The sequence below is a fragment of the Schistocerca gregaria genome, chromosome 1 (genome assembly GCF_023897955.1).
Source record: "Schistocerca gregaria isolate iqSchGreg1 chromosome 1, iqSchGreg1.2, whole genome shotgun sequence".
Classification (NCBI taxonomy): Eukaryota; Metazoa; Arthropoda; class Insecta; order Orthoptera; family Acrididae; genus Schistocerca; species Schistocerca gregaria.
In genome coordinates this window covers 182,755,876-182,781,996 of record NC_064920.1, presented here as the reverse complement: position 1 = coordinate 182,781,996, position 26,121 = coordinate 182,755,876, and the positions used below count along the sequence as shown (strand labels likewise).

The window sequence follows — 26,121 nt, the reverse complement described above, 5'->3', positions numbered from 1 at the left end:
TATTTCCCAGTTTCGGCTACCAAGGCTATTTTCAAATGGTTACGAGGTCTACAAGTACATGTCAGAGAATTGTAACTGGTGTTTTTGTCTAGTCTCAAATCCATTATTGTAGTTGCAAATGCCCTGATCCACCATGTTTAACATGCTGGACAAGAAACAATAAATGTACTACCTTTAGTCTATTAGATGCATTAATGATCTATTCTTAAATAGATTACAATGATGCAAGCAATAACACAGGACAACAAACAAGTATTTCAGAACTTATTTCCACACTTGCATTACTGTAATGTATTACACCTGCTCTCACACACACCTAAGTACATGACATTACAGTCACCAATATTGTGGTCAATATGTATCACAACATCTGGCCTTTTACAACTGCTTTCATGCTAACATCACAAATTGTATTCACAAGAACTGCCAATCGATATATTCACACCTTTTACTCCAGATCACACATCCATAACAATATTAATTTCTCAGCAGTAAAAAAACAATGCTCCTTCACTGCAAAAACAATAAAAGTCAACTACATAGACCTGAAAGCAAGCCTGACAATGGGTTCTGAAACATTCACACCATATTTACTTGGGGAACACTGAAACGCCAGCAAAATTCTACAATTAAGGTAATACTCACCAGCGATGGCTTCTCTATCAGAACCATTGAGATGCAGAAAAGCAATGTTCTGGTCGTGGCCGAAATGTGTTTTGTGGTAAAAAAAACTACAGATTCCACTTTCTTCTTCGTGAAGCTCTATGGCAGCAACGCAATGGTTTCCCATCTTGCAAGTGCCCTGGGACTTACACAACCTTTTGCCACCTGACTTCGAAGAAAATGTGCCACTTCTGTGGCATACGAAGGTGGTTTTTGCAGTACCATCCTTTAAACGCTTAATGCCATAACTAGAGATAAAACTACTTTTTGTTTTTCTCTCCTCATCAGACTTCCACTTCATAAAGTCTAAAACAAAAGCATCGATGAAAGACAATTGCATTCCGAATCAATAAGTGCAAAGTACACAGCAGGAGTAAAAAAAAAAAACCTGCACTGTTAGATACCCTCACGAGTTACTGGTGTGATTTTAATCATTTAAATTTGCAACAGTTTAACTTATACTTAATGTAGCAGACAGTAAGTTTACAGTTAATGTGAAATGCGTCTTTCCAGGCTTTCAAATAAGCACATGTTCTATTGACCAACAAAATAAGATCTAATGACCATGGGTCAGGCAAGTATGTAATAATAATGGACGATATTAATTTAAGTAGGCAGTGTACACTTTACTTATCCTCCTTCGTTTGAAATTCACTAATTTCTTTTACCATCTCAACCATGTGCTCCTGCTCCATATAGTCGCAACTTAGCCAAAAAATTGCATTTAAGGCTGCAGTCACTTTTTGAGCACTTTATCGTACCTTCTTCACCTGGCTGAATTTTATGCACATTTCTCAAATGAGCATTCAAATGCTTCCTTGCTGAATATTCTCTATCACATACATAACAAGCAACAGAACCAGCCATTCCAACTACATAACTCACCCTCACAAGGTGCAAGGATATTCGGTCACATCAACTGTGAATACGAGAATGTGTGTAGCAAAGATGTTGCATTCGCTCAGATGTCACCTATGCTTCTGATTGGCTACTGTATATGATGTTATGAATTTAACTCTCAGCCAATCAGCATCGCGACCAGCGGGTCGCGAGACGCAAGTCCGAGGAATCGCTTCATGAAGTCATCAAAAAGGCTGAAAGCGTGACAGCGCTGCCTGGTGACTAGATCTGTAAACAAACCTGTTGACGTAAGTGACGTCACACATTGGCTACAGCGTTTATACAGACTTGCCTTCAACCGGTGTTTTGGAATGTCAAATCAATGCTGATTGTTTGAATGAAGCTTCCGTTAACAGAATAAAATGTAGAAAGAAGGTTTAAATGAGAATAATCTGCATTATGGTGACATGATAAATCCGCAGCGTTGTCAGAGTTACATATTAGAGTCGTACGTGATTGATTGAAGCCAACTGATTACAAATTATTGGTCGAAAGGCAGAGTGATTTATAGCATAACACATATTACGCATTGTGGACAATGTGTCTAAATGTCTTTAACGCAGTAGAAAATGCGGAAAAACGAATCAAATATGGAAAAAGATGCGTAGTGGAACGCCCATTGCATCTTTCCAGTTTGTGTACGATATCTGTACGTAATAAGCATCAAAACACGTCGGATGCTTGTTCATTTTCTAATATATGATTTTTGGGGATGACCTAGTAGTTTTATTTCTTTTATTTTGAGAAATGCGTTAAATGTGGAAAAGTGCATTTAAATATGCCGCAAACAAATATCAGGCAAAGACACACGTCTGTCTTTACCACAACCTTTATTTCTCATTCGCTGTGTTCCACAACTGTCAACGAAATTATCGCTTTTCAACCTAATGTAGACCTCAGACTATGCTACAAATAGAGTTATTACTCCAGTCAAAATTTCTAGGGAAAAGGGGGGGAGGGGGGCGAAATCCAGTATAGTGCTCTAGCCCAGATATGTGCTCTTGCACTGTGTGTGTTACCGATAAGCTTAAATCTTGATCGTTGTTTTTCTGTAAACAAACAGCTATATGCCAATCACATCTTCCTGTACGTAGTTTCTCAAAAACCAAGTTTATGTGATCTTACGATAAAAAGAGCTCAACGAGGGAATATTAATAGATCGAAGCAATACTGACACCTCCAAATTGTAAGACTGCTATAGACGCAAGTCAGTGATTGTCAGAGTGTGTCAGTGGGACTAAACATTTGAAGTAAATCACGAAGCTTTAGGTTAGTTCAACTATTACTTCTAATGTAGTAGGCAGTCACAATTTTCTTCCGTGTTTTTATGTATATACATACTACACAAGTAACCAAATGGTTCCTGGTGGAGAGTACCTTCTACCACTACAAATCATTTTCTTTCCCGTTCCACTCGCAAATAGAGAGAGGGAAGAAAGGCTGTCTATCATCAGAGACCTGATTTCTCATGCCTTCTAAATTTTCTCAATAGTGTTATACAAAATAATACTCACACATAGTTTGAAACTAGTGGTAATCTATCTAGAATCCGACCTCTGACTTGCTTCAATGTGTTGCTTAAATCTGACCTGGATCTCAAGCTTTGGAGCAGTACTCATGAATGTGTCACATAAGTGTTCTATACGGGTGGTCTAAGTGATCTTCCTGTCATTTCCAGTCACATAACGTTTTCATTTTCCCAGAGGAAGGAAGTAATGACCCTGAAAGCTAGAAATGTTTTTTTTTATTCAAGTGCTGCTTTTCTCTCATACTCCGTACAAAGCATTTCAGAATTTTACAATGAGTACTGTCAGCCCTATATATAATGGTAATATTAAAACCCTGTCAATTTGAAACTTAGTGTTAACTAGCATATGCATCCTTGAGTCGAAACATTATGTTTGATTATAATTATGGAAGGAGAGGCTAATAAAATATTTTTTTTTTACTTTGTATTTTTTTAATATCATAGGATTTTCAGTTTTCTGCCTGATGTCTAGCAGCAACTTGTCAAAGACTTTCGATCAGAATATGAAATTCCATTCTGAATCGTAGGCATGGATGTATAGTCTACATCGACATTGTTTTTCCTTCCAGTATTTTGCAAATTCATTTCACTGAACAGAGTAAAATTACCCCTATTAGGGAGTAAATATGTTTACATGTAAGTGAAAGGCTCTGAAGGCCCTGAAGAGACTTCTGTAAAAAGCTGCACTATCGATTTTACACAATAATCTTACATAGATCAAAAGTTCTGTTAACTTGCCATATCAGATTTGAATAATATTGCAAGCTTTTCATAACAGCCTTCGTCACCGTCACCAGTAATGGTACTGGTATGTAATGGTATGGTGTTCTGTAGCAGCACATTAAAAGTGTTTCAATTGAATTGCTTCTGCATTATTTCTCTTTCCCATGTACTTGACATTAATGCTACCAAGTTATGTTCTTGTACGGTAATTAGTTTCCATGTTATAACATGTTAAATATAGAAAGTTTATCTGTAACCAAGTAGTAGTTTTCGTTGATGACAATATCAGTTCCAGTGCACAACTGAATTTCAAAATCTGTTTTGTGGGGTGAAAATCCGTTACTGCTGCTATTTTGTGCTGAGAATGAGATAACTTTCATAGAAATACTGAATTATTTCATGATCTTTACACTTGCATGGAATGGGTGTAGCATCAGCATACAGAATTATACTTGAATTTGAGGAGCAGTATTTTGTCATTTATACAAATCAACAAAAGAAAGTATCCCAGTACAAAGTCCTGGGTACCCTGTATTACCTATCAGTAATGTTAGATCTCTGTGTGCCACTCGCCATCCTTACGAGTGAAAACTGATTTGTGTTAGATAAGCTTTTATTAAACTGTGAACAATTATCAGCATAATTACCAGCCGTTTTCCCTTAGTATTTACTATCTCTCTCTACAAGCAACTGACAGAGATTAGCTAAAACAAATCTGTACTTTCAGATGGAGGTCTGTCTATATCTAAAATTATGTTTCCTTTCCCATCTATAGCTTATCACAGAAAGTTCAGTAAAACCTTCAACGTGTAGGAATTACATCTTTGAGCGCCAATTATTGCCACTTTTTGCAACATCACCATAATGTTTGATATCCCTACTGAAAGATGAGCAGAAATTCTTTGTTACTGGGTGCATAATAAGATTCTTTTTTGGTATACCAGTGCTCAGTAATAACTGAAACATCTGGTTTATTAAAACACACTATTATGTCCAAATCATTGTGCTTATTTCCTAGGCTCATAAAGTTTTGGAGGATGATCTTGGTTTGCAGGTTGCATTGTCTCTGCATTTTTTAATATTTTTTGTTGACTATGAATATCCTCATTAAGCAAATCAGATGTGCTTGTCAAATTGGGAAGAGGAAACAAAAAGGCCACACATGTACAAAATAATAATAAAAGGAAAGATTCCAAAAGAGTTCCTGACAGCAAAATGTAAAATTGTTTTTGGATATATTACTTACTTATATCCTTCATTCAAAAACTTAAGAAAGCTGTTAGTTTAGTGTCTTCAAGGCATAATGCTGTTTCATTGAGCATCGCAACAATCAAGTCTGAGATAGTAGTGTACTATGATACTACTCATGAATAAATTGATGCACTGGATGTGAAGTGCACAGTTTAGTCTACCCAGCAGGTGTTCCAGAAGATGGACCTGCACTGTTCTATACCATCATGAATATACCTATACATTAGTGATATATTCGTCACTGACAGAAAATTGAATAATCACATTTATGCTTCAAGTTTCTGAAATGGCAGTTGATGAGATCATATCTGAAGAGACAGCTATCAACCAACACTTTCAGCATGAGGTAGCACTAGCAATTACCAGAATTCTGAATTGTGGATCATGTAAACCTAGAGTTGCTCTAGGAAAACAAGTAAGATGTGACATGTGTACCAGATCAAAGATGAGAAAATAAAAGGCTGCTGTATTAATTACAGCACACAAATATGCAGTGAATAAGAAGTGTGAAATGACTGTGTTCACCGGCCTGGGTAGCCGAGCAGTTCTAGGCACTACATTCTGGAACCGCGCGACTGCTACGGTCACAGGTTCGAATCCCGCCTTGGGCATGTATGTGTGTGATGTCCTTAGGTTAGTTAGGTTTACGTAGTTCTAAGTTCTAGGGGACTGATGACCCCAAAAGTTAAATCCCATAGTGCTCAGAGCCATTTGAACCAACCATTTTTTGACTGCATTCAAAGCTATGTAAACTTGTTTAATTCCTGGTTTAAGTAATTCACATTATTTCATTGCTGTTTCCTGCTGTCATCCATTAACACCTTCAACATGTTCACTGTGGCTGACACAGTGAATGTGGAAAACAAGAACATTTTTGCAATTTAATTGAAAGTCCTAATTCAGCTTCTTTTTTCAGGCATGCTTATTTTTAAATATTAAAACTGATGAGAGTTTCATTGCTAAACCACTAATTTTGAAATCTGGATGACATCATCCCAGCACTGCAACAAAATGTGCACCATACACAACAGGTTCAATGCAATCTCTCCTCTCCACAAATTTGCACCTCAGATACATTGTATGTCATATGATGCTATAGTTAATTTTCCATATATCTGAGCTAAACCAGTTCTTGCATCTCCAAGTTTATCTCATCTAGGCATTGCAGATTTACCTTAACTTTAGTGTGCTTTACAATAAAATTTGTATGAAAAGTTTTCTGTGTAAATTACCTATTCTACACCTACAGCTAAAGCTTGTGTAACACAGTGTGCCATTCAGGTGGGTTTATTTGTGTGTCAATATAATTGTCAGGTTTGGTATGAAAGGGTTTCTTAAAATATATTCCCACATTAATTTTTTAGTATCTATTCTCAGTTGCAAAATATATTACGCACTGTCAGTGTCATTTCAATGCAAAAATTTTTAAATCATCTGGGAAATATACCAATTTGATTTTAGTTGCTTCAACCAATGAGAATTACGGACCAAGTCTTCCACTGCTCTGTTTTGTGTATTAACCCGTTGGCTGGCATGAAGGTGCCGGTGGTCACAGCAGATTGCTCTGCTGGGGCCAGCAGTGATATGGTAACAACCAGGTATCAGCAACTTTACACTTTAATCTTACTGAGGAAAAATATTTACTTATATTTGATATTCCTTGCCATTTCCAGATTATTTTTGGGTCTGCAGTATTTTTATTTAAATGTCTTACAAAACCGCTGTACTTTTTAGCCACGACTGTACAGATGCATATACTTCACACTCAAAGTTCCTAAATGCCTGCTTAACACATTGACTACCATGCTGCTCACAGCAGAGCAGGTCACTTATTGCTGTATGCCTGATCTGGAGGTGAAACATCCATTACTAATCATGTCAGGGTAAATAAATGCAGAAGATAATCTCTCAGAGAATACTATAATCTAAAAACGTAAAACTATAGCTAAAAAGGCCATTTCCAATTATGTCTACCAAGCAAATTATGCTTTCAGTCAGTGATTTCTTTAGCCATAACTGACTAGCGAACGCACATGCCATAGGATGGCAAATATTCATACTTTACCTCTGAGAAGCAGCAAAGCCATTAGAAACAGCTATGCACATAGTCCAATTTATGTTGAAATTATCACCTGGGTATTTTAATTAAATTTGGTCTACTATAAGCAACATGATAAAGTAATCAAAAGGAACACACACACACTGAATTAATTTCTTTATTAACAACGCATTTCCACATCACCATAGAGGTACCAAGCTTGATGCCTTACTCGGTTTTTTACATGGCGAGTTTCCCCAGTAGGCCTATAAACCATGAAACAGACAAAAAGCTACTTCTCACTGTCTTCTCTTCTTTGGATTTTCACTTCAGAAACTCTGAAACATCCATTACAAAAACAGATTACATCACTCAAAAATCTGGATTCAGTCACTGCAATTCGTACCTATTTTACTGTAAAAAATACTATGATGAATGATGTAATTTTGAACATTCAAAAGTTTTCAAATGTGCAGGTTACTGACGTTAGAATACAGTTTCTACACAATTTTTGATCAGGAAAAAGTTATGGTGATTGCAACTTAAATACCAAAGCCATTTGTTATGAGAATACGCCGTTACCACAAATAATCCGCATATATGCATTGAAAGAAACTTTACTGGATAACATAACGCGTCAGAATACTATAGGCACAAAGAATGAAATTTCTGTAGATTTACCATACACTTTGCTTTTCTTGAGCATTATAAGATTACTAAAGGAAGTTACTTACCGTCCATTATCTGGAATATAAACTATTCTTTCTCTTCTGCAAACATCTGCTTTTGCACCAAGTATTATCAATTTTTTTCCATGACTGAAAAGCTTTAACGCACACAAATCACAAAACCCGCCATTATACACATTACACACACACATACCCATAAGGCATTGGGTCGTATGAATAAAACAGAGAATACACTTTATACTCAGATGTTCGGAGAAAGTTCTCCGGTTGGCATGAATAAAGCGAGTCTGAGAATATACTTCACCCGATTATGTTCTCAGTGTGGGTTGAAGGGTGGGGGAAGTTGCTCAAAGCAAAGTATATTCTCCAATTTCGTATGAATAAAGCTAAAGAAGTTTCTCACAAGCGGAGAACATTCTCTGTTTTTGTGAGTGAGCTCCATAGCATACTTCGAGCTGAGTGAGTTGTGTTGTGATTAAGCATTACCGAGTGTTTTTAGCGAAAATGGCGGAATTTATGTTTCTTGAAAGGCAAAAAAAGATATACGTAGTACACAGGAACACAGAAGAAAGGAACTGTAGAAGTTTGTATAGATTTAACAGTCAAAACATTAACTGGCTGGCCAATCACTTTTTTCCGGAAAATCACGAAAGAAGAGGAGGCGCCCTTTCCAATAAATGCAAAATGAAAATATTTTTGCGCTATTTAGCGGATCCAGCCTTTCAGATAGGCGTAGGAGAAGATTTGGGAGTACACCAGACTACAGTATCAGTAACATTTTCGTATGTTCTGCAATAGGTCAACAGGAAAGCACCGTTGTGGATCAGATTTCCGAGAAATATTACGAGCTTGAAACAGCGAAAGTTAAATGGCAATCGAGATACAAGTTTCCATGTGCGATAGGGGCCATAGACTGCACTCACATATCTATAATGAAACCTTCTTCACATGGAGACGAATACGTCAATCGAAAGGGCTTTCCATCTATAAACGTGCAGGCGAGTGACAACAGTGAAATGTTTACGAGTGTTGATGCTTCATGGCCAGGGTCTGTGCATGACGATAGAATATGGAGAAACTCCGATGTCTATCGTATATTGCGTGAGAACCAGTGCAACGCCCTAATTTTAGGAGACGAAGGATATGGCATTGCACCGTGGTTAATGACACCACTTCAAAATCCAGAAACACCTGATGAGAAGGCATACAACAGACTTCACTCTAAGGAAAAAGGTGATAATCGAACGGTGCTTTGGACAGATGAAAAGGCGTTTCCCAATTCTGCAAAATAAAATAAGGCTTGCCCAAACAAAAATCCCCAGTGTGACAGTAGCCTGTTTTGTTTTGCACAACGTAGCAAAACATGTAGGGGATGAGGATTTTGAGGCACCTTGTGATGACGACAACAATCTTCCAGTACTGGGAGAAGAGGAAGCAGCAAACGTGCGTGTAGGTGGAACAAATAGGAGACGGGAAATTGTAAATGTAATACGACAACTGTAATGTATGGGTGTCTGCCAAAACATTGAATAATTAAACCCAATTTGATATTTTCTGTAAATACTGTAATTATACCCTCATGAAAATAAAGCACAGTGCTCTGATGTTACGTAATAAAATGCTGTTTAGTGTTTTTTTATTCCCTATCATCGATTTTACTTTCAACAAAAATTATTTAACATGTAACTATTCAAACTGGAACAGAGATACTACTGTAAATAGCTTTGGACACAACAGGTTAACATGAACTGCTGGAACCTTACTGTAATTTCTGTACTGTAACTTCAGCAGATTGATGGCACAAGTTTTTATTTTATTTTACCAAAATTGTTCCAAGGATGTGGTGAAGGTATTTGCCACGTGCTACAGTGAATAAGTGCACAACTGTCTTACGTGCAGCATTTAAAACAGAAAGAACTTACTCTTTTTGCTTTACTGTACCAAAAGTTAGTGGTGAAGATATTTGCCAGATGCTACAGTAAAACAAGTTACTCTTTTTGCTTTACTTTATCAGAAACTGTTTCAAGGATGTGGTGAAGATATTTGCCAGGTGCTACAGTAAATAAAGTGCACAACTGTCTAACCTGCAGCATTTAAAATACAAACAAGTTACCGTTTTTGCTTTACTGTACCAAAAATTAGTGGTGAAGGTATTTGCCAGATGCTATAGTAAATAAGTGCATAACTGTCTTACGTGCAGCATTTAAAATAGAAACAACTTACTCTTTTTACTTCACTGTACCAAAAGTTAGTGGTGAAGGTATTTGCCAGATGCTACAGTAAAACAAGTTACTCTTTTTGCTTTACTTTACCAGAAATTGTTTCAAGGATGTGGTGAAGATACTGGCCAGACACAACAATATAAGTGCATACACTTTTTTAACATTTCAGATTGGATTATATTACTCTTATTGTTTCATTGAAAAGACATTTGTACTGAATAATTTTTGTAAGAGGATATGGAATTTGGTAAATGAGGAATGAAAATGAACATTCACTTTAAAAAGATGTTTTTATTAATAAAATTCGTTATGTAAATAAGACACTATACAATGTTTTATTGTTTATCTTCTTCGCACATCAATTTCTGCTGCTTTCGTTTGAGTATGTCCAATTGATACAATGGCACCAGTCTTTGCAGCTCTGTAGTAGACAAATTACGTGTCTCATCAGTTTCCATGCTTATTCTCCGACGTTTAAGCACACTCTCATGCCCCGAAGCAGGCGATTGTGAAGGTATGACGACTTCGGGGCCCACGAGATCTATATGGTCGGGTGGAACAATTAGTGGTAGCTGCAAAATTGACTCTTGTTCGTACATGCAGTCTGTGTCAGCTACCTCCAAATTCCTTTGTTGAAGTGATGACAGAGGTGGAACCACCACCACCTACTGCACAAGTTCCTAATAAAAATTAAAAAAAAGTAATAGTAGTGTGTCAGGATTCAGTTTCTAGTTAGTAAATATACCAAACAGGTTTACGCAGAAATGTGGGAGAGGTTCGTCCAATTTCATGCATAGCACACTGTGATACTTTTACTGAAAAGTAGTGATATACACTCCTGGAAATTGAAGTAAGAACACCGTGAATTCATTGTCCCAGGAGGGGGAAACTTTATTGACACATTCCTGGGGTCAGATATATCACATGATCACACTGACAGAACCACAGGCACATAGACACAGGCAACAGAGCATGCACAATGTCGGCACTAGTACAGTGTATATCTACCTTTCGCAGCAATGCAGGCTGCTATTCTCCCATGGAGACGATCGTAGAGATGCTGGATGTAGTCCTGTGGAATGGCTTGCCATGCCATTTGCACCTGGCGCCTCAGTTGGACCAGCATTCGTGCTGGACGTGCAGACCCCGTGAGACGACGCTTCATCCAGTCCCAAACATGCTCAATGGGGGACAGATCCGGAGATCTTGCTGACCAGGGTAGTTGACTTACACCTTCTAGAGCACGTTGGGTGGCACGGGATACATGCGGATGTGCATTGTCCTGTTGGAACAGCAAGTTCTCTTGCCGGTCTAGGAATGGTAGAATGATGGGCTCGATGACGGTTTGGATGTACCGTGCACTATTCAGTGTCCCCTCGACGATCACCAGAGGTGTACGGCCAGTGTAGGAGATCGCTCCCCACACCATGATGCCGGGTGTTGGCCCTGTGTGCCTCAGTCGTATGCAGTCCTGATTGTGGCGCTCACCTGCACAGCGCCAAACACGCATACAACCATCACTGGCACCAAGGCAGAAGCGACTCTCATCGCTGAAGACGAAACGTCTCCATTCGTCCCTCCATTCACGCCTGTCGCGACACCACAGGAGGCGGGCTGCACGATGTTGGGGCGTGAGCGGAAGATGGCCTAACGGTGTGCGGGACCGTAGCCCAGCTTCATGGAGACGGTTGCGAATAGTCCTCGCCGATACCCCAGGAGCAACAGTGTCCCTAATTTGCTGGGAAGTGGCGGTGCGGTCCCCTACGGCACTGCGTAGGATCCTACGGTCTTGGCGTGCATCCGTGCGTCGCTGCGATCCGGTCCCAGGTCGATGGGCACGTGCACCTTCCGCCGACCACTGGCGACAACATCGATGTACTGTGGAGACCTCACGCCCCACGTGTTGAGCAATTCGGCGGTACGTCCACCTGGCCTCCCGCATGCCCACTATACGCCCTCGCTCTAAGTCCGTCAACTGCACATACGGTTCACGTCCACGCTGTCGCGGCATGCTACCAGTGTTAAAGACTGCGATGGAGCTCCATATGCCACGGCAAACTGGCTGACACTGACGGCGGCGGTGCACAAATGCTGCGCAGCTAGCGCCATTCGACGGCCAACACCGCGGTTCCTGGTGTGTCCGCTCTGCCGTGCGTGTGATCATTGCTTGTACAACCCTCTCGCAGTGTCTGGAGCAAGTATGGTGGGTCTGACACACCGGTGTCAATGTGTTCTTTTTTCCATTTCCAGGAGTGTATATGGTTGTGCATTTACACAGGAAAGAAAGTCGGTTGCATAACTGCAAACCGAAAGCTAGAAATAGATTTCCAGAATCGATTTTGGAATGTTTAAATGACCAACCAGAAACGCTATTGGGAAAACGGTTAACAAAATCCGGTTTCGGGAGCCCCATGTAAACGTATTGATTGGGTACCTCACGGTTACCTTTCGATACTGAGAAAAGCAAAGTGATGTTCCGTCTAGTGTAAACACACTACCACCGTTTGATATCTTCTGGCGTTTTGTTCCATCCGGTTCCGTTGACGGGCTTAACATGGGTGCCTATTCCGTATCTTTCAGCCATTGTGCCGATTGTTTCGGTTTTCAATAGCACCTAGCAGTCTAATTCTCGACTTAGAGTCTCTGCGTTATTCAGTAAGCATTTCTGCAGCGATACCGTTCGGGTCTAGAGAGCCGAAGCGATGTTGTCGGTTCGTGGCGCGCAAGCCAATCAAAATCAAGCGGCCGCATATCCGCGCATGCGCACTGCAGCGCGCATAGCGCCACGAACACAAGGCAGTTAGCATACGACACAGGCGCGCTATTCTTCCAAGTACCGAAAATTGCGTTTACGTTGCCATAACGCATGACACCGCATTCCATCGAGCTGACGTGTCCACCTTCATCACCCTTGCCTCCTGCTTAACAGTATCAGGTGCAATATATCCATTTCCATGATGCTCAGGTGAAATGCATAAAAAATTTTACAGTTTCTCTGACCGCATGTTTCCATACATGCATAATAACGATAGTGTATTTGACTGTATTCTGCAGATTGTCGTAAATGCCACATTATGTCATCTTATTCTCACTCACCCTGGCATCATGTTTTGGATTTTACGTTTCGGAAAATGGGTTAGGAATAGTGTGTAGTACCACATTGTACTAATACATCTATAAAACCACCCGAAAATTGATTCCGAGAGCTTTAAAGAATAAGAAGATAAACAGAATGTGGTTACGACTCGCTCCTAGGGATCCAAATGATTAAGTAGCCCACTTCCCTATATGATGCGTCAACGATTTGGGTCTTAAAAACAAAATTGGAAAAACGCATTTTCGAGAGCTCCTGCAGTTTCTCGAAGTTTATAACATGCATCTCATGAATGAAAATGGTTTGTATATGGCGCTACAGTCTAAAAATATTAAGGCAGAGATCTTTCATGTTTGTCTACTGTTGTTGAGGATTCGGTAGCAGATAAATACTCGTGACAAGCAAGATTGTGAAGATGACTGTTGCTAGTTACATTCCCAGTAATTTAAGTTGCGCTCTTAGATTCCTGTCTAACCACATAATCGGAAGTCTCTACATATTCGGAAAAAATGGTAAATTACTTCTGACGAGAAAAAATATAAAGGTCACTGTCAGTTGTTTAACTTACAGCAATTTCATCTCCAACAATTTCATATTTCGTATTTTAAACACACAGAAATCAGGAGATCATTACGGAGGAAGTGCGCTCCTACATATAAGTAATAACGAATATTGCAGAAAAATCTTAACTTACACGAATAACAACGTCTCAAAACGTGTTGCATATATGGATAGGGAAAAAAAAAAATTGCGCCCAGCCCGTGTTCTTTGGTATCGCATTCCCGTGCGCTAACCACTTGGCCACGGCAAACAACAGATACACAGTTGTCATTTGTTGTAGTATTGCGTAGAGGAACGTCAGCGATGTGTGATGCAGTGTCTGGAAACAATCATATTGGGGCATGAATGTGTGGAGTGATTTTGCAAAGTTGGCGACACTGGCAAGTTCTCGTCCATTTGCGGCAGTCTCTTTCTATCCCTGGCCACACGAACCTTTGAGACATTATCTTGAAAGTCGACCATACTCCTGGGTGGCAAAGTTTATGTAAGGATTCGAACACTGACCAGCGAAATGCAAAAGGAACACAAGCACGTGATCTGCCATGTGACTCTTTACAGTGCAATTTCATGTTCTTGCCAGGAATGTCGACTTGCTGTAACTTGAGTGCTGCAGTGTGATCATGCAATATGGTGTGTCGCTCGCAATTTTGTTGTTGCTCCATGGCAAGCGCCATCATGTCCACAGGCTGAGAGACACTGGCCACACAAGAGAGGCAGTCTGCAACCACATTAGTGATGCCTGATATATGGCGGATGGCTGTACTAAACTGGCTAATAAATTCCAGTTGGCCATACTGCTGTGGAGAGCAAGTGTTGCTGTTTTTCTTGAAGGCATATGTAAAGTACTTGACTGCTTGATATATGGCTAAAAGTTCCCAATCATATGTGCTCCATCTTTGTCGTGTAGGTGACAGCCCATGCGAGAAATAAGCCAGTGGCTGCCAGGCATCGTCCCCCCCATTGTTGGAGGGTTGCACCAATGGCTAACTGACTGGCATCCACCACTAGTGCCAGTGGAGCTTCGAGCTTGGGGTGCGCCAGCAGTACTGCTTGTGCTAGGCTCTTTTTGTTTATTTCGAAAGCCGCATTCATCTCCTCGGTCGACTGCACAGGAGAACTGCTCTTAACCTTGGGACCAGCCAGTGCTGTGTTCAACGGCGCTTGTTGTTTGGCAATGCGTGGTAAATGATGGCAGTAAAAACCGAGCATTCCTAAGCATATGCGTAGCTCTTTTAGTGTAGATGGCTTGGGTAATTGCAATATGGCTTTAACCTTCTCAGTGAGCCTGATGAAGATATTCGATGAAGTTGGCCAAACACACATTTAGCTGTGTTTACCACCACGCCATACTTCTCGAAACGCTCAAAAACTTCTCTCAGGTGCTGGCGATATTTCTCCTTGGACGATGAATACACTAACACATCGTCCAGATAGGCAAAACAAAAATTCAACCTATGTGATAGAACTGATGAACCTCTGCCAGGTTTGAGCAGCATTACAGAAGCCAAAGGTCATTAACTTGCTTTCATACAACCCAAATGGCGTAATAATAGCGGTCTTTGGGATGTTCTCTGTTGCCACGAGAATCTGGGTATGCGCTTTTGCGCAGTCTATAACACTGATTACAGTGGCTCCATGCAGTGTGTGACTATAGTCTTTTAGTAGTGGCACTGGGTAGCGACCAGGCACAGTCCGTGAGTTGAGCGCTCTGTAATCGCCACGTGGTCGCCAGGCTCCTTCCTTATTGGATACTAAATGCAGTGCAGATGACCATGGAGTACTTGAGGGTCGGATGATACCTTCTCGTAACATCGTGTCGAATTCTGCTTTAGCAATGACGAGGCGTCCTGGACGGTCATTCCATGTCAAGTCACCCAGGCCTTGACACCAACCATGTCAGATTTTGATGAAACTTGGTACAATTACTTCTTTTATCATCCTGAAAGCACTTGTAAAATTTTTTTGCTCTATCTCTTATAGTTTTTTTATAAATTTTTAAAGTTTTTAGATTTGGCTTTGTTTCAGCAGTCGGAAATCGTAGCTTAAACGTGTCCTCACAACTACAAAAATTTGTATATTAAATAATGCTTAAGATACCAGTATGAAATTTTGGAATAAGTATGTGTATTATATCTAAATGTTAAAAAAATACCATAAAGATATATTAAAATCTTCCAAATGGAAAAAATAGAAGTTTTTTTTTAAGCTAACGGATGTTTTACAAAAACTGCAATATCTACAGTCAGATATATTAAAATCTTCCAAATGGAAAAAATAGAAGTTTTTTTAAGCTAACGGATGTTTTACAAAAACTGCAATATCTACAGTCTCAGACCTGATAGAAAGCTCAAATTTATTTTAAAATACTCTTAATTGTATAGGCTATTAGATAAAAGAAAAATTATGTTGGCTTTTTAACCTGTTTAATAGTTATATAATTTTTAAAATAATATTAATTATATTTTAAAAATAAAAAGTATTCTTGGAGTAACAATGTACGCTTGGATTTTGTTTTGTTACTCCTGTGTTTTGAAGTAAAAAATTATTACAGTGTTAAGTAGTGCTTGGATAGAATTTTATTAAGTTTCAGTAAGTACTGTTGCTTAGTTTACAGAGATTGTTTTCCAATATCCTATAAAAGTAACCAGTAATCAGACCAAAAGTGAAATCAGTATGTCAGATATTCAAACCTGATTATTTAAAATAACTGACTGTTTCCTAACAACCTACACACCTTCAAAAAAATTACAACCGGTATCTGAATTGAGTGTGGAAGAAAAAGACTTGATCCACTTACGATCTGAAATTAATCTGTGTGAATTTAAGAATATATGTTCACACCACAGCTACTACTTTTTAAATGTTTTTAAAACTATCAAACAACATGTGTCGACCCCCTAAAAAAAACACAAAAAGCCCATCAAAAAATCGTTGAGAAGTGTAGGCTTGGATCTTTCTAAACAATTACTGACAAAAAATATTAGCATAAAACCTGGACAAAAGCTGCTTTGCTCAACATGCCGTAACTTTTGTGAGGAAAAATTAAGAGTTGAAGTCAATGAAAATGATACAGATAATGAAGTCATGGTTGAATTAGAATCATTGGAATCCAGAAATGAATCTCTCATACAAACAAACATAGCTCTTGATAATTTAGGTTTAACCCCGATAAAGTTTCATGGCTTTTCAGAACAAAGTAAAGGGTCTTATTTTAAAAGGAAAGTTAGCAGTATTCAAAAGACTGCATAAACGGCGCTTTCAAAAGCATTAAAATATGATGCACCAAGTTCTGATTATGACAAAGAAGATACAAGTGTGGCTGAGAAAGCAAAGGATTTTGATGTAATGATTTCTCTTATGAAAGAGAAGATTTCATCTGTTGGGAGGTCTAGAAAAATCCAAATTCTGACCTTGGCTCCAGATTCTTGGAGTCAAAATAAAGTGATGAAAGAATTTAATGAAAGTGAGTACATGGTGCGACAAACTAGGAGGCTAAAATCTGAAAAGGGTATTTTTGAAACTCCTGGTCCAAAAAAAGGTAAAACTCTTTCTGAAAATACAGTAAGACTTGTAACAGATTTTTATGAAAAGGATGAAAGTTCCAGAGTGCTACCTGAAACAAAAGACAAAGTAAGTGTTCAAAAAAATGTGTACATGCAAAAAAGACTCATTTTGTGTAACTTGAGAAAACTCTATTATTCTTTCAAATGGGAGAATCCCGAGGTAGAAGTAGGATTTTCAAAATTTTGTTTCTTGAGACCTAAATGGTGTATCCTTGCTGTTGCTGCAGGCACACACACTGTATGTGTATGCAGTATCCACCACAATGTTAAACTATTACTGGATGCTGTGAAAATTGAAGAATCTTATAGAGACCTAATTAAGATGCTTGTGTGCAACATGGAAAACCAAAACTGCATGCTACATCATTGCGACAGATGTCCTGCAAATACTGCACTAACTGAGTACCTAACTGAAAAACTAAGTGAAGATTATGATTTAGAAGATGAAATCGTAATCAGTCAGTGGGTTAACACAGCCAGGACAGAAATGATCAGTCTATCAGTGTTGAAGACTACATTTCTTTATTGGTTAGGTCATTTGAAAAGCTCACCCCACACTCGTTTATAGCAAAATCCCAATCAGCAGCCTTTAAAAGATTGAAAGAAAACCCAACACCCAAAACAGCAATTGTTGTGATGGAATTCAGTCAAAATTATTCCTTTGCTATAGAAAATGAGATCCAAAGTTACCACTGGAATAGAGGTGGTTGTACTCTACACCCAGTTGGAGTCTTTCTAAGAAATGAGGAAAACAATGTTTTTGTTTCCAACCACTGTTTTATTAGTGATGACCAAGAACATCACACTAGTTTTGTTAACTTTGTACAAAAAGAAATTACAAAGTGGTTGTCATTACATCATACTGACATTGACTCAGTTCCCTACTTTGCAGATGGTTGTACTGGGCAGTACAAAAATAGAAACAGTTTTAAAAATTTGACTGAAACACTTGAGAGACTTTAATTTTAAGGCCCAATACTCTTTTTTTGCAACAAGCCATGGGAAGTCAATTTGTGATGGCCTAGGAGGAACTATTAAAAGAATTTTAAGGAAAGCCAGTCTACAGTTTTCAGACGAAGAACAAATAATGACAGCAATCGATGTGTATAAGTTTTGTGAAAAAAATATTGAAAACATTCATTTTCACTTTATTGACAAAAAGAAACTGAGTTGCTACGGTTAAAACTAGAAAAACGTTTTTCAGCAACCCAAACCATTCCAGGAACAAGAAGTTTTTATAACTTCAAACCACTTCTAACAAACAACCTTGAAATTAGAAGGACTACAGATAGTGTAAAACCCTCCTTAGTCTTTTTTCCCGTTCTTGTTCTGATTGGATTCGTGTTGAACCATCCATAAATAACGATGTGGCTGCAAATTATGATGGTAACTGGTACTCTGGACTGTTAAAAACAATATTCAATGATGAAGAAGATGCAGAAATTCTACTTCTACATCCTTCAGGACCAGCTGCATCATTTTATTTGCCTGAAAGAGAAGATTCTTGTATAGTGCCTTTGGAGCACATAGTCTGTGTAGTAGACGCACCTCAATCAAGTGGCAGTGGAAGAATGTATTACTTCAAAAAAGACTGTATCAAAAGAAATGAAAGCTTCTGGATGAAGTGGAAAAACAGTTTGAATCAGCATTAATGTTTATTAAAAAGACAAAATTACTCAAAAAATTTAATGTTACAAGCAATCAGTTGGGTTATACATAAATGTAGTAAGTACACTATCTTTATGCATAATTCTAATGTAATCTACTATAGTTAATAGTTAAAAAGCCATCATTATTTTTTTTATCAAGTAGACTATATGTTTAAGCGTAAATTAAAACAAATTTGAGCATTTTATCAGGTCTGACTCTAGATATTGCAATTCTTATAAAACAAAACATCTGTTTAAAAAATACATATATATTTTTTTTGTAGAAAATATTAATATATTTTAATAGCATCATTTTTATCTTCAAATATGTATAATAAACAAACTTGCTGCAAAAATTCATGATGTTATCTAAAAGAGTTTTTAAGATAAGCAATTTTGAGGTTTTAAATACAAATTAAATTTACCATTTCCGAAGGTTCGGAAAACACAAAACATGAAACTTTAAAAATTTATATGAAAACTATAAGAGATACAGCAAAAAAATGCAGGTCTTGTTGGGATGGTATTAGAACCATTTGAGCCAAATTTTATGAAAATCTAAGGAGGTGGGTGTAAAATTTATTTTTTATTGATTTGATATGGAATGACCTGCTAGCCAATCGCCTCGGCTGGCAAGACACAGTCCGTAGTTTTTATGTGGTGGACCATATGCGTCAAAACTTACTGTGGCGCGCCTGGAGGCCTCGTTAAGGTCGGGCAATTCTCTTCGTCTGCAACCTGTATAACCTTGATGTTGTATGTTGTGGCATCACAATGGTACCCAGTGGTTGTTAAGTACAGTAGGCAACATTGTCTGTTAGGCGGGAATTCGCTACATCCGGCAGCAGTTGATAGTGAGCTAATAAATCGGCACCGATTATTGCTTCGGCCACTATTGCTACAGTAAAGTCTCATGTGAATTGACGACAGAGCCCCAAATTCAATTCTTCACGCCGCGTGCCATACATCGCGATTACTGGATTATTTGCGGGAGACAATCTAAATGCAGTGGGTGGCCTGCAACAGTGAAGTGACGCTCTCAGCAGGATACTTAGGTCGGACCCTGTGTCTATTAAATACTTCTGGCCTGATACTCTGTCAGTAATGAATAGGCGCCGGGAGTAGTTGAGTAGTTGGTGGCGCCTACGTCCGACCGCCATTTGCGTATGGGTCGGCGCAGGGGCCAGTGTACTTTTTAGCCTGCTCACGAAATCTTCTGTGGTACCAACAAGTGGTCGGAACAGCATCTGAGACAGAATGAGTCGAGGAACGGATCCTAGATCGTTTGCAGCTACGTCCTCTGTAGCGACTAGGACCTTCTTGTGACAACATTGTGCCAATATGTGGGCTCAGTGCATCAACTTTGGCAGACAGGACGTCGTAGTCTGCACGTGAAACAGGAAGGGCCACGGACGCGACACCACCAGACATTGTCACAGTACTAACCTGTTGGTTCGGAGCGATGGCATCTTGGATGCTGTCGGCCAGTTCCGCAACAGTGTGCAGGAACATCTCTGTCTGCGATAAGACGATCGCCTTTACCTGCGGCGGCAGACAGCTGCTCCATAGCGTACGCAGAAGATTGTTGGGCACTGTTCCGATGACCACCTTGCTGCGGAGGTGACGCAGGTACTGAGACGATTTTCTGTCCCTTCTATCTTCCTGAGTCAGCACTTGTCTGATACGGTTTTCCTGCAATGCTGCTACTCTGTGAATAAGCTCAGCCTTCAATCTTTCGTATGCATTCTCCGTCGGTGGTGCCGTGATTATATCATGAACTTCGGAAGCGTAGCGTTGCTCGAGCTGACTCACTATTAATGCAAACTTAGTCGTATCCGCTGTAATTCTGGCATAGCAAAATCTGGCCTCAACTTGAACGAACCATAGAACTGGATTATGTGGCCAAAACGGTGGGAGGCGAACAGCCAGGTTCGATACTGCAGGCGATTCCATTCTGTAATCAGTTTTGTAGCGGGATCGGTTTTCTCGGCGCGGATCACGTCGGGGTCACCACTGACGGGTATATTTTCGTTGTGTAGAGCTACCCGTACTTAATAAATATTCAAACACGCACTGAGAATATACTTGAACGGTTTATTACTTGGTATTACAGAAAAAGAAGCAAAGTTGCTATATGTAACTTGTAAACAACAAAACAGTAACCAAGGAACAGAATAAACATAAAAACAAAAGTTATAACTTCGAGGAGTAGGCAACAACATTATTCAGTTCTCCAAGCGGCGGATTCAAACTTGGCGGTTTACGCCATTCATTTGTTGTCGTGCAATCACTGAATTCGCGACACATTACATATTTGTATTTATGGATGGCGCGAACGGAACTAACGTGTAAAGACACAGCACTGACAGCAGTCGATGTGAGTAGCGGTTGCAACACTGTGAAAACATTCTCACCGCATTGCTATATAGCTTTCTGAAAAAGAAAAAAATATTGGAAGTAGTGAAGGAGATATGTAATTAGAAGTTAATTTTTTTATCTTGGACCCCACTGATTTTTTCAGTAAGGCGCGGACATAAACATTAGGCATTTCTACCAGTCTTTTTCATACCAAAATCAGATTTTATACTTTCACGTGCATTAGCTTCTCCAGCTCACAATCAAATTGTTGCCTTTCAACCTAACCTGGACCTCATGCGGCAATACTACAGATCATCCTGTTTCCACAACCATTGCTTCAGAGAGAGAGAGAGAGAAGAGAGAGAGAGAGAGAGAGAGAGAGAGGCTGCAGTACATAACTTCGATTTTTAAAAAGTTTGTGTCAGGATATATCGCTAGAGACCTGTACTAACTTCCAAGACAGCCAAAGGTGATTACCAAAAATTATATGTGTGTGTTAAAATTCGGCTGAAGAATTATCAGTTATTGTAGACATGTTTTCTATTGCTGTACCTTCTTAGTGGTTTTGTTTTTTAAATTGTTTTATCAGTGGGGAGGATATTTAGCATGGCATCATTTCTTCTGCAGCTGTTATGTTATAACAACATTTTATTTGTTTTGTTAATTCACTTTTCACATGTAATGTTATGTAAATCCTCTGATGGAGAGCCTTCAGGGATGTGGAGCAAGTGAAGTAATGAATTAGTAGCTAGAAGTATCCACTCCAGTAGATGCCAGTAAATTATACAAACAATAGCCTACATTGTGACTAATGCTAATCTGCTCACACGAGAAATTACAAGAATTACTGCACCTCATCGTATACTACTCAACTGTTGTTTATACCAATTTCTTTGACCACTATATTGTTATTCTATGGCATGTGACCCAATCTTTAAGATTCTCCCAACTCGTACGTCTTTAGTTTTGGTGAAGTGTGTGCAAATATATGTAAGGGACCATCATTAACTTTTACCAAGTTCCAGCTCCATCTGTAACTTTGTGTAAGCATGAAAGACATTTTCACAAGGGTCACCCTCCGCAAAATTGGAAGTTCACGAAAAAAAAAATCCTCAAGTTTTGCAAACCATTGTTTCTTGAAGTAGTGATGAAGTCCCTGCAACTTACCACCATGACAACTTGTACATAATACTGAAATGAAGTTCAGTAAACCATGGCCATAGCACAATTGCTCAAGCCATAACACTTTGTCATGACAAGTTTTTCTCATATTTGTAACTAAACCTGAAAACTGCACTGTCTGTTTGCTAATCAGCAAGTTAATGAAACTGTCATACGGATGTCTTCACTGTGTTATCAGAATTAGATATAAAAAATTACTATACCAAACTGTGCTCATCATTCTACCTACACAAGCTGAGTGTGAACCAGCTGCACCTATAGTCACAAACAACTTTGCATGTAATTCACAAACTTTTAGATATCTTTTGAAATTCTCAGTTGCAAGTTGGTTTGTTTCTGAACTTTTTCTCCGTCTACTTGAATGGAAAAATAGTGTGCCACCTAAACAGATTTGACTAATTATTGTGCTTGAATATATACCTTGGGTTGTCACCCACTTTGTCCCATGCTTCTTTTGCCATTCTTTTTGAAAGGTGACCTGCTTCTATACAGACCAGCACTGAGGAATTGGGACCAGAATGTGAATTTTTCCTTGCCGATTGGATGTACTCGACACTTCATTAATTTCTTTGATCATTTGGTAGCAATCAGAATAATCAAGATGATGTTTGCTGTAGGTTACTCCAGTTCATAAGTATCAAGTCTGCCAAATATTGCAATTTTCATAATAATGAATCTTTCAGTTTGCGTAGCCCTTATTTATCTCTTGAACCAGTTAGCTGAAATTTCAGTGATGAGATTCCATCTGCTGGTAAGCTCATTTCTGAAATTCAGAAATATTGGTCTTGTGAGCTTCATCTGTTTAAAATGGAACTAACATCTGTGGCATTTTCTTTGTAGAAGAGCCTTTCCTACTCAGTGGACATAGTTTTCAGTTTGGTTTTATGTTGGACTTCAGCATACATTTTAGCTGATCAAACATTTCGGGATCATCTGAGAGCAAATATTTTCTTATTATGTAAATCTTTATGCAAAATGATACAATATTAGCTTTGTAAAAATTCTCCTGAAAAGTTCGATTTCACCAATCTGGTTTGACCCATGATATAACTGCATTGTGTGACTTTGTGGGGGTGCTTTGTTTTTTAGTACATACATACATACAAACAAACATATATACATACAATCTTGTCATGTTTGTAGATGACATTTTGGTGGCACTCTTTTGTGTTGGATATGTGTGTTTCAAAGTTGCTTGTTAGATATATTAGTAAGTCATTTGATTGTGTGAATCAAGTGTGTCGTTATTGAGTTTGTGCCAGTTTTTAGTGAGTTACTTTAATTCTTCCTATGGCAGCTGATGAATTTGTGTTTGGAATTCTTAGTGCTATGTGTTTCTTACAGTTTGAGATTTAATATTATTTTTCTTTTTTTGTTGGTCATGGAGATGACATGGAAATTTATGTCATTGCTCTTTGCAGCAGGTGAAGATATGCTATCTGCGGTCAAGTTCCTACATTTATTTAGAGTGACTGAGATCATATGTGTTTGGGGGGGGGGGGGGGGCAGCAGCCCAGATATATGATAGTGAATTTGTTTGTGAGTATTTTTTGTGATTTTATTTGTTTTGTATTGCAGTATGTATCGTATTGCCTATATTCACATTTTTGTTAAAAAAAAAAGACAGTCTTTCCAGTATTGTGACCTTCTGGAGGGTTGTTTTTGAAAATTAGATTTCTTTAGACATTATTTTAATGCTTTACTGTATCTTTTAAAAATACATTTTACTGGGTAAAAAATAAACCTATATCATACCACATCTCAGAATCTGTGGTTCTGATTTTGTTTGTCAGGAGAACTGGTATGGAGTATTGGTGTGTATTGCCACAAATCAAACACTGGTTGTCTGTGTATATCGAAATTGGTGATGTTAGTTTTCATCAGTTGAAGGTTTTCTTGTTGATGTTTGGTAATTGTGTTGGATTGTGGTTGGAAGGTATCATGGATATTGGTTTACCATCATTGCGTAGGTCACATTTTTTATAGCAGTTACGTGAGTGAGTTTTGGTTTGTACTTCATTTTAGATAGATAGGGCAAGTGAAGGTTTAAAGAATATTCCTTTAAAGAATATTCTTTTGCAGACTGTAGACATTTAATTGCTTTGTATAAAGACAAGCCATTTGCTTTGTATAAAGACAAGCCATTGTTTAACATAGTTACCAAAAATGTCAAAAAGTGCTTGACTGATGTACTTCACATTTTTACATGGTACTCTAATGAACTTTTGAACAGACATAGGCTATATATTTTTAATATATATAATATAAAAATATATATACACTGAGGTGACAAAAGTCATGGGATAGTGATATGGACATACACAGACGCCGGTAATATCGCATCCATAAGGTATAAGAAAGCCTTGCATTGGTGGAGCTGTCATTTATACTCAGCTGATTCATATGAAAAGATTTCCAATGTGAAGGGAATTAACAGACTCTGAACACAGAATGGTATTTTGGAAATAAACACATTGGTCATTCCATTTCAGAAATTGTTAGGGAAGTCACCATTGTGAGATCCGCAGTGTCAGAAGTGTACTGAGGATACGAAATTTGGATGTTTACCCTCACCACAGACCATGCAGTGCCCAGTGGCCTTTACTTAATGACTGAGAGCACTGGCTTTCATGTATAGTTGTCAGTGCTAACAGACAAGTAACACTACATGAAATAACTGCAGAAATGATGACTGTTAGGACAGTGTGGCGAAATTTGGTATTAATGGGCTATTGCAACAAATGACCAGTGCGGATGCCTTTGTTAACAGCACATCATCAGCTGTAACTCACCTTCTGTGGTTCAGACCCCACAAAGACATAGGACCAAGTGTCAACAAGGCACTGTGCAAGCTGGTGGTGTCTCCATAATGGTGTGGGCTGTGTTTACATGGAATGGACTGGGTCCTCTGGTCCAACTAACTGATCATTAATTGGAAATGGTTATGTTCGGGTATTTGGAGACCACTTGCAGCCATTCATGGACTTCATGTTCCCAAATGACAACTGAATCTTTTGGGATGACAGTGCACCATGTCACCGGGGCACAATTGTTTGTGATTGGTTTGAAGAACATTCTGGACAATTTGATCAAATGGTTTGGCCATCCAGATTACTTGACATGAGTTTCATCGAACATTTATGGAGATAATCAAGATGTCAGTTTGTGGACAAAATTATGGATGGGTATAGAGGCAGTAGGCTCAGTATTTGTGCAGGGGGCATCTAGCAACTTGTTGAGTCCAAGTCACATTGAGTAGCTGCACTACGCTGTTTGAAAGGAGGTCCAACTCAATGTTAGGATATTTATATACGGTACATATGTTTTTAAACCTTATTATACATGTTTCCTGTTAAAACTGACTGTGAGAAAGAAAATTATGATAGTAGAGCATTTAATCAAACAGAGAAATGTTTGTCCCACACATATTCTTTATTATTATGTATATATTTTTGAACAAAAATTGTATACACAACAATGCACTTTGTTGTTTTCTTCCTCACCGTCATTTTTCACAGAAAAGAGGAAAGTTGTATTTATGGCTTATCAGCTTATGATTAGTTAGTTAGTTGGTTGCGTGTTCCATTGATCAACCGCATGGTACGGTAGCCGTTATGATGTGGAACGTGTCAAGTGCAGTAGAATACTGTGTGTCAAGTGCAGTAGACTACTACTATGGAATATGAGTTTGCAGTAACAG

General features: G+C 38.7%; 1 protein-coding gene across 5 annotated transcripts in view; it reads left to right on the top strand.

The window, feature by feature from the left end:
- The window catches only part of LOC126336310 (uncharacterized), a 205,046-nt gene that overhangs the window by 139,128 nt on the left and 39,797 nt on the right, over nt 1–26,121 (top strand). The window contains exon 1 of one of the 5 annotated variants that reach the window (XM_049999940.1): nt 21,073–21,258. The exons of 3 other annotated variants lie outside the window; for them this stretch is intronic. The gene's annotated coding sequence lies outside the window, so the exon portion shown is untranslated. Of the gene's footprint in view, nt 1–21,072; nt 21,709–26,121 lie in introns of those variants that run through there. One more of the 5 variants, XM_049999956.1, reaches the window with a different exon arrangement.